Source organism: Pseudophryne corroboree, chromosome 5, assembly GCF_028390025.1.
Source record: "Pseudophryne corroboree isolate aPseCor3 chromosome 5, aPseCor3.hap2, whole genome shotgun sequence".
In the NCBI taxonomy this organism is placed as follows: Eukaryota; Metazoa; Chordata; class Amphibia; order Anura; family Myobatrachidae; genus Pseudophryne; species Pseudophryne corroboree.
This window is the reverse complement of record NC_086448.1, coordinates 676,915,449-676,925,391: the sequence shown is the minus strand read 5'-3', so window position 1 is coordinate 676,925,391 and position 9,943 is coordinate 676,915,449. Positions and strand designations below refer to the sequence as shown.

Genomic DNA, 9,943 nt, shown 5'->3' with positions numbered 1-9,943 from the left:
AGGGGCCTGCCCGCCGATCCATCCTCACTGATGATTCTTTTGGGGAAGGAGAGGGACGAGACAGTGTGGAGCGCAGGCAGCTGTGTCAGTAACGTGCAGCTGCCTGCTCATCACACTGACAAAGAGGCTGGCTGTCTGACTGTAGGGGGAGCTGCAGCGTCAGCCCCTCCTAGGCAGTTCCGTGTGAGACCTGCTGACCCGGGGTTGCTGAGTTGTGTCTTCCGGAGCCACTCTGCCTTGGGGTTAATGTGTATGTGGTGTACTGTACTATGTATGCGTGTGTGCAATGCGTATGGTGAGAATATGTGTGTGGGGTGTGCTATGTATTTGTGTGCACTGTATGTGTGGTGTGCTGTGTGTGCAATGTGTATGGTGTACTATGTACGTGTATAGTGTGATATGTGTATGTGCATTGTGTAGGAGTATGGTGTGCTATGTTTGTTTGTGGTATGCAGTGGGCGGGATGTACAAAGGGAAAAATGCGGTAAAACCCCCTAGACCCAGCCGCCCACATATCGGTGCGGAGGGTATCGCCATCTTTTTATGGCGATACCCTATAGAAGCCTATGAGCTTCTTTCCGCAATCCACCGCCCTCGCCGCCAAACGCTGACCCCTCTCTCACCAGTGTCCTGCAGCCTGCTCCAGGATCCTCACCCGCCTCCAAGCTCCTGCAGCAGCTGGTGGGGGTCCTCCTATTCCTCCTCCCCGTCCTCCGGAAGCCGGTGCACTCCGTGCTTCCTGCAGCTGCCTGACACCCTGCCCCAGCCACACAGCTGCTTGTAGTGCCGAGGTTCCGGGTGCTGATGGTGGTAGCGACCGGACGCAGGAGCATATGACGGGAGATGGGCGGGTGCCGGCAGGGGGTATCAGACCGTACTCCATGCTGCAGGAGGTCAGGGTGCAGTGGGCGCTGAGCTGCAGGGCTTCCCCTCGGGACCAGTGCCGTAACTAGCCATTCCAGCGCTGTGTGCAAGAATCAGCATCAGCGCCCCCCATACACAAAACAAGGCAAGCGCGTAGTCGTACGCCAAAAATATAGTGGTGTGGCTTTATGGGGAAGGGGCGTGGCCACATAGCTCCTTATTACGGCAGGTAGAGTCCCCTTTTACACATTACGGCAGGTAGAGTCCCCTTTTTACACAGTACTGCGGCAGAGCTCCCTTTTACACATTAGGCGGCATAGTCCCCCTTTTTTACACAGTAGGCAGACAGTGAGCAGTGCACTCACCCGTCTGCGTCCTCTTCCTGGGAGTGCGGGCAATCATGGTAGGGGATGTCCCTGTGCGGGTGACGGCATACAGACCCGGCCCAGTTGCTGCTGCCAGTCTGTTCAGCTTCGTCCAACTGGCTCCCGGCCTCCCAGGTGCGGCTTCCTGCCGCTGACTTGTACTGCTGCTGGAGTCGAGGAGAGGAGGGAGCACACAAGTAACACAGACAGAGCTGCCGGCTATAATGTATTAGCAGCGATGCGTCTGGCATAGAAGGAGCTGGGCGCAATGCTGGTATTATATATTATAGCAGGGAGCGAGGCATTTGATGGCGGCCAGTGGTGGTGGATGTGGATGATGCGCCCACGGCACCATCTGCCCATACCTAGTTACGGCCCTGGGGTGTCAGGGAGAAATGGATGAGAGGGGAGAGAGAAGTGAGAGAGAGAGAGAGAGAGTGTCAGGAGAGAGAGAGAGAGTGTCAGGAGAGAGAGAGAGGGAGGAAGAGAGGGAGGAGCAAGATATAGAGAGAGTATTATGAAGAGAAAGAGAAAGGAAAGGTCAGTCAGAGAGAGAAGGAAAGGAAGGATGCCAGCATTAGATAGTTACGCTACTCACTACAACACAGCCAGAAGTCTCTCATGGGGTGGGCTCTTCACGGCATTAAGCCCCGCCCCCTTAATAACCGCGAATCGCGCCACTCCCCTTCTTCATACTCAGTGTCTGCCTGCAGCTGCAACAGGATAGTAGTTGGACCCCCCTCCCCTTACCCCGGCTTGTGTGTATAGAAAGAGGAGGGACAGGTCAGCCTCCAGCTGCACAGCGCTGCACATTTGGTAGGTTGGCAACTTTACAGGCAGCACAAAGTGTCCTATTGTACCCAGGGGTAGATGGGAAAGGGGATAGAAAAGTCCTCTCCTCCGGCGGACCGGACAGCTACTTCACCTCCTCCCTGATTGTGACGGCTAGTACGTCGCCTGCCAGTGTACTAAATGAGTCAGGCTGACTCATTAGTACTTGGCTGTCTTGTATAATGCAGCGGGCACTTAATTGTAGCTTGTTCTGCCCCTGCTGTCTCTGTTGCAGCACGATCGGAGCTGAGCTGAGAGCTCCAATCACAGCTAGCAGCCAGGGCAGAGCCGCCGTGCACCCGTCAGCCACACCACAAACCCACCATCTGCCCGCATCATCAATGAAAGAGGGATGGAGCCGGGACTCCGGCGCTCCTCTCCTCGGACAGCACTGTAGCTACAGTAAATGGCGGTGCTGGCTGGTGGGTGGTAGTTTAGCGTGGCCCGGCGGGTGCCTGCTGAGATTTTTCCGCCCCACAGCGCATTGCGCTGTGTGCAAAGCCCCTCTCGCCCATAGGTAGTTACAGCTCTGCTCGGGACTACCACTGACCGCAGGGCACCCCTGGCATCGCATTGCGATACTAATCGCATATGTTAGTACATATGCGATTAGCATCATTGCGATGACCGTCAATGACCCGCCATCAGTGATAGTACATCCCGCCCTGTGTGTGCAATATGTGTGTGTGTGTTTGTGTGTGGTGTGCTATGTATGTGTGTGCAGTGTTTATTTGTGTGGTGTGCTGTGTGTACAATGTGTATATATGTGGCGTACTACAAGTCAGTAAGTATGGTGTGCTTTGTATGCGTGTACAATGTGTGTGTGTGTGCAATATATGTGTCTGCAATGTGCATATGTGTGCAACATGGAAACCCCCCCAGTAAATCCTGCGTTTGCCCTTGCAGCCGCCCAATAGGAGGAAGTCAAGCTGCAGACTCAGGCTGAAAGGAGGAAGTTCCCTGGCAGCGTGTGGGGATTAGTGCTGGCGGGGTGCACTACAGAGAAGGAGAGGAACATTCAAGCTCCCACTCTCCTGTTATGTTTGTAAGTCAGGATTTTTTTTTTTTTAAGTTAGGCTTTATATTTAAAGTTAGGCTCTGAGTTCTATCTATCTATCTATCTATCTATCTATCTATCTATCTATCTATCTATCTATCTATCTATCTATCTATCTATCTAAAACTTCTAAATGACAGAGAACGGCACTCACAGGTCTCGCAGGACCTGTGAGTGGCATTACCTGTCCTTTAGAAGATATATGTTAGTATGTATATATATGTGTGTGTGTGTGTATATATATGTATGGGATCAGGTCAGGATCCTGGCAGTGCTAGGAACCCCGACCACTGGAAACCCGAACGAGTGTTTGCTGGGCCACCGGAGAAGTAATCCATGGTGGTGGGGGGAGGAGTTAGGGTCAGGCTTTGGAGAGGTGGCTAGGTTTAGGCTACAGGGAGAACGAGGCTGAAGTTAGCTTCTTATTCGGCCAGCTTCTTATTCACTTCTTATTCAAGCTCCAGCTTCTTATTCAGATCATTCAGTTTTGCAAGGGTTAATGAGTCTTGGGCAACACATTTGATGCCTGAAATTCACAGAGTAGGGTCCCTTTCATATGACCCACCTGTATTTTGGCTTGCCCAACGCTGGTTTGGGCATGAAATACGCTGGCAAAGTGGGCACATACACTATAATTCACCATTTTGAATAAGTAGCTGTAGTTTTGCAAGGGTTAACGAGTCTCGGGCAACAATTTTTACACCTGAAATCAACTGAGTCGGGTCACTTGCATATGACCCACATGGATTTTGCCTTGCCCAACACTGGTTTGGCCATGAAATACGCTGCCCAAGTGGGCACATACACAGTATTATGAATTACTAATTTGAATAAGTAGCTGTAGTTTTGCAAGGGTTAACGAGTCTCGGGCAACAATTTTGACACCTGAAATCAATAGAGTCGGGTCACTTGCATATGACCCACATGTATTTTGCCTTGCCCAACACTGGTTTGGGCATGAAATACGCTGCCCAAGTGGGCACCTTAACACTCTCAATTTCAATTATGAATAAGTAGCTGTAATTTTGCAATGGTTAACGAGTCTCGGGCAACAATTTTGACACCTGAAATCAACTGAGTCGGGTCACTTGCATATGACCCACATGTATTTTGCCTTGCCCAACACTGGTTTGGGCATGAAACACGTTGCCCAAGTGGGCACCTTAACACTCTCATTTTCTATTATGAATAAGTAGCTGTAGTTTTGCAAGGGTTAACGAGTCTCGGGCAACAATTTTGACACCTGAAATCAATAGCGTCGGGTCACTTGCATATGACCCACATGGATATTGCCTTGCCCAACACTGGTTTGGCCATGAAATACGCTGCCCAAGTGGGCACATTCACAGTATTATGAATTACTAATTTGAATAAGTAGCTGTAGTTTTGCAAGGGTTAACGAGTCTCGGGCAAGAATTTTGACACCTGAAATCAACTGAGTCAGGTCACTTGCATATAACCCACATGTATTTTGCCTTGCCCAACACTGGTTTGGGCATGAAATACATTGCCCAAGTGGGCACCTTAACACTATCATTTTCTATTATGAATAAGTAGCTGTAGTTTTGCAAGGGTTAACGAGTCTCGGGCAACAATTTTGACACCAGAAATCAATAAAGTCGGGTTACTTGCATATGATCCATATGGATTTTGCCTTGCCCAACACTGGTTTGGGCATGAAATACGTTGCCCAAGTGGGCACCTTAACACTATAATTTTCTATTATGAATAAGTAGCTGCAGTTTTGCAAGGGTTAACGAGTCTCGGGCAAGAATTTTGACACCTGAAATCAACTGAGTCGGGTCACTTGCATATGACCCACATGTATTTTGCCTTGCCCAACACTGGTTTGGGCATGAAATAAGTTGCCCAAGTGGGCACCTTAACACTCATTTTCTATTATGAATAAGTAGCTGTAGTTTTGCAAGGGTTAATGAGTCTCGGGCAAGAATTTTGACACCTGAAATCAACTGAATCAGGTCACTTGCATATGACCCACATGGATTTTGCCTTGCCCAACGCTGGTTTTGCCATGAAATACGCTGCCCAAGTGGGCACATTCACAGTATTATGAATTACTAATTTGAATAAGTAGCTGTAGTTTTGCAAGGGTTAACGAGTCTCGGGCAAGAATTTTGACACCTGAAATCAACTGAGTCGGGTCACTTGCATATGACCCACATGTATTTTGCCTTGCCCAACACTGGTTTGGGCATGAAATACGCTGCCCAAGTGGGCACCTTAACACTCTCAATTTCAATTATGAATAAGTAGCTGTAATTTTGCAATGGTTAACGAGTCTCGGGCAACAATTTTGACACCTGAAATCAATAGAGTCGGGTCACTTGCATATGACCCACATGTATTTTGCCTTGCCCAACACTGGTTTGGGCATGAAATACGCTGCCCAAGTGGGCACCTTAACATTCTCAATTTCAATTATGAATAAGTAGCTGTAATTTTGCAATGGTTAACGAGTCTCGGGCAACAATTTTGACACCTGAAATCAACTGAGTCGGGTCACTTGCATATGACCCACATGGATATTGCCTTGCCCAACACTGGTTTGGCCATGAAATACGCTGCCCAAGTGGGCACATTCACAGTATTATGAATTACTAATTTGAATAAGTAGCTGTAGTTTTGCAAGGGTTAACGAGTCTCGGGCAAGAATTTTGACACCTGAAATCAACTGAGTCAGGTCACTTGCATATAACCCACATGTATTTTGCCTTGCCCAACACTGGTTTGGGCATGAAATACATTGCCCAAGTGGGCACCTTAACACTATAATTTTCTATTATGAATAAGTAGCTGTAGTTTTGCAAGGGTTAACGAGTCTCGGGCAACAATTTTGACACCAGAAATCAATAAAGTCGGGTTACTTGCATATGATCCATATGGATTTTGCCTTGCCCAACACTGGTTTGGGCATGAAATACGTTGCCCAAGTTGGCACCTTAACACTATAATTTTCTATTATGAATAAGTAGCTGTAGTTTTGCAAGGGTTAACGAGTCTCGGGCAAGAATTTTGACACCTGAAATCAACTGAATCAGGTCACTTGCATATGACCCACATGGATTTTGCCTTGCCCAACGCTGGTTTTGCCATGAAATACGCTGCCCAAGTGGGCACATTCACAGTATTATGAATTACTAATTTGAATAAGTAGCTGTAGTTTTGCAAGGGTTAACGAGTCTCGGGCAAGAATTTTGACACCTGAAATCAACTGAGTCGGGTCACTTGCATATGACCCACATGTATTTTGCCTTGCCCAACACTGGTTTGGGCATGAAATAAGTTGCCCAAGTGGGCACCTTAACACTATCATTTTCTATTATGAATAAGTAGCTGTAGTTTTGCAAGGGTTAACGAGTCTCGGGCAAGAATTTTGACACCTGAAATCAACTGAATCAGGTCACTTGCATATAACCCACATGGATTTTGCCTTGCCCAACGCTGGTTTTGCCATGAAATACGCTGCCCAAGTGGGCACATTCACAGTATTATGAATTACTAATTTGAATAAGTAGCTGTAGTTTTGCAAGGGTTAACGAGTCTCGGGCAAGAATTTTTACACCTGAAATCAACTGAGTCATGTCACTTGCATATGACCCACATGTATTTTGCCTTGCCCAACACTGGTTTGGGCATGAAAAACGTTGCCCAAGTGGGCACCTTAACACTCTCATTTTCTATTATGAATAAGTAGCTGTAGTTTTGCAAGGGTTAACGAGTCTCGGGCAACAATTTTGACACCAGAAATCAATAGAGTCGGGTCACTTGCATATGACCCACATGGATTTTGCCTTGCCCAACACTGGTTTGGGCATGAAATACGCTGCCCTAGTGGGCACCTTAACACTATCATTTTCTATTATGAAAAAGTAGCTGTAGTTTTGCCAGGGTTAACTAGTCTCGGGCAAGAATTTTGACACCTGAAATCAACTGAATAGGGTCACTTGCATATGACCCACATGGATTTTGCCTTGCCCAACGCTGGTTTTGCCATGAAATATGCTGCCCAAGTGGGCACATTCACAGTATTATGAATTACTAATTTGAATAAGTAGCTGTAGTTTTGCAAGGGTTAACGAGTCTCGGGCAAGAATTTTGACACCTGAAATCAACTGAGTCGGGTCACTTGCATATGACCCACATGTATTTTGCCTTGCCCAACACTGGTTTGGGCATGAAATAAGTTGCCCAAGTGGGCACCTTAACACTATCATTTTCTATTATGAATAAGTAGCTGTAGTTTTGCAAGGGTTAACGAGTCTCGGGCAAGAATTTTGACACCTGAAATCAACTGAATCAGGTCACTTGCATATAACCCACATGGATTTTGCCTTGCCCAACGCTGGTTTTGCCATGAAATACGCTGCCCAAGTGGGCACATTCACAGTATTATGAATTACTAATTTGAATAAGTAGCTGTAGTTTTGCAAGGGTTAACGAGTCTCGGGCAACAATTTTGACACCTGAAATCAATAGAGTCGGGTCACTTGCATATGACCCACATGTATTTTGCCTTGCCCAACACTGGTTTGGGCATGAAATACGCTGCCCAAGTGGGCACCTTAACACTATCATTTTCTATTATGAATAAGTAGCTGTAGTTTTGCAAGGGTTAACTAGTCTCGGGCAAGAATTTTGAAACCTGAAATCAACTGAATCGGGTCACTTGCATATGACCCACATGGATTTTGCCTTGCCCAACGCTGGTTTTGCCATGAAATACGCTGCCCAAGTGGGCACATTCAAATTAGTAATTCATAATACTGTGAATGTGCCCACTTGGGCAGCGTATTTCATGGCCAAACCAGTGTTGGGCAAGGCAAAATCCATGTGGGTCATATGCAAGTGACCCGACTCTATTGATTTCTGGTGTCAAAATTGTTGCCCGAGACTCGTTAACCCTTGCAAAACTACAGCTACTTATTCATAATAGAAAATGATAGTGTTAAGGTGCCCACTTGGGCAACTTATTTCATGCCCAAACCAGTGTTGGGCAAGGCAAAATACATGTGGGTCATATGCAAGTGACCCGACTCAGTTGATTTCAGGTGTCAAAATTCTTGCCCGAGACTCGTTAACCCTTGCACAACTACAGCTACTTATTCAAATTAGTAATTCATAATACTGTGTATGTGCCCACTTGGGCAGCGTATTTCATGGCCAAACCAGTGTTGGGCAAGGCAAAATCCATGTGGGTCATATGCAAGTGACCCGACTCTATTGATTTCTGGTGTCAAAATTGTTGCCCGAGACTCGTTAACCCTTGCAAAACTACAGCTACTTATTCATAATAGAAAATGATAGTGTTAAGGTGCCCATCTGGGCAACTTATTTCATGCCCAAACCAGTGTTGGGCAAGGCAAAATACATGTGGGTCATATGCAAGTGACCCGACTCAGTTGATTTCAGGTGTCAAAATTCTTGCCCGAGACTCGTTAACCCTTGCACAACTACAGCTACTTATTCATAATAGAAAATGATAGTGTTGAGGTGCCCAATTGGGCAACGTATTTCATGCCCAAACCAGTGTTGGGCAAGGCAAAATCCATGTGGGTCATATGCAAGTGACCCGACTCTATTAATTTCAGGTGTCAAAATTGTTGCCCGAGACTCGTTAACTCTTGCAAAACTACAGCTACTTATTCATAATAGAAAATGATAGTGTTAAGGTGCCCACTTGGGCAGCGTATTTCATGCCCAAACCAGTGTTGGGCAAGACAAAATCCATGTTGGTCATATGCAAGTGACCCGACTCAGTTGATTTCAGGTGTCAAAATTCTTGCCCGAGACTCGTTAACCCTTGCACAACTACAGCTACTTATTCATAATAGAAAATGAGAGTGTTAAGGTGCCCACTTGGGCAGCGTATTTCATGCCCAAACCAGTGTTGGGCAAGGCAAAATCCACGTGGGTCATATGCAAGTGACACGACTCTATTGATTTCAGGTGTCAAAATTCTTGCCCGAGACTCGTTAACCCTTGCAAAACTACAGCTACTTATTCAATTTAGTAATTCATAATACTGTGAATGTGCCCACTTGGGCAGCGTTTTTCATGGCAAAACCAGCGTTGGGCAAGGCAAAATCCATGTGGGTCATATGCAAGTGACCGGACTCTATTGATTTCTGGTGTCAAAATTGTTGCCCGAGACTCGTTAACCCTTGCAAAACTACAGCTACTTATTCATAATAGAAAATGATAGTGTTAAGGTGCCCACTTGGGCAACGTATTTCATGCCCAAACCAGTGTTGGGCAAGGCAAAATACATGTGGGTCATATGCAAGTGACCAGATTCAGTTGATTTCAGGTGTCAAAATTCTTGCCCGAAAATCGTTAACCCTTGCACAACTACAGCTACTTATTCAAATTAGTAATTCATAATACTGTGTATGTGCCCACTTGGGCAACTTATTTCATGGCCAAACCAGTGTTGGGCAAGGCAAAATACATGTGGGTCATATGCAAGTGACCCGACTCAGTTGATTTCAGGTGTCAAAATTCTTGCCCGAGACTCGTTAACCCTTGCACAACTACAGCTACTTATTCAAATTAGTAATTCATAATACTGTGTATGTGCCCACTTGGGCAGCGTATTTCATGCCCAAACCAGTGTTGGGCAAGGCAAAATCCATGTGGGTCATATGCAAGTGACCCGACTCTATTGATTTCTGTTGTCAAAATTGTTGCCCGAGACTCGTTAACCCTTGCAAAACTACAGCTACTTATTCATAATAGAAAATGATAGTGTTAAGGTGCCCACTTGGGCAACTTATTTCATGCCCAAACCAGTGTTGGGCAAGGCAAA

At 46.4% G+C, this 9,943-nt stretch overlaps 1 long non-coding RNA gene across 1 annotated transcript in view; it reads left to right on the top strand.

The window, feature by feature from the left end:
* Nucleotides 1-1,920: 1,920 nt before the first annotated feature.
* Nucleotides 1,921-9,943, top strand: part of LOC134928247 (uncharacterized) — a 115,080-nt gene continuing 107,057 nt past the window's right edge. Inside the window, exons 1-2 of the long non-coding RNA XR_010177869.1 lie at nucleotides 1,921-2,045; nucleotides 2,967-3,105. This is a non-coding gene — a long non-coding RNA (uncharacterized LOC134928247). The remainder of the gene's footprint in view (nucleotides 2,046-2,966; nucleotides 3,106-9,943) is intronic.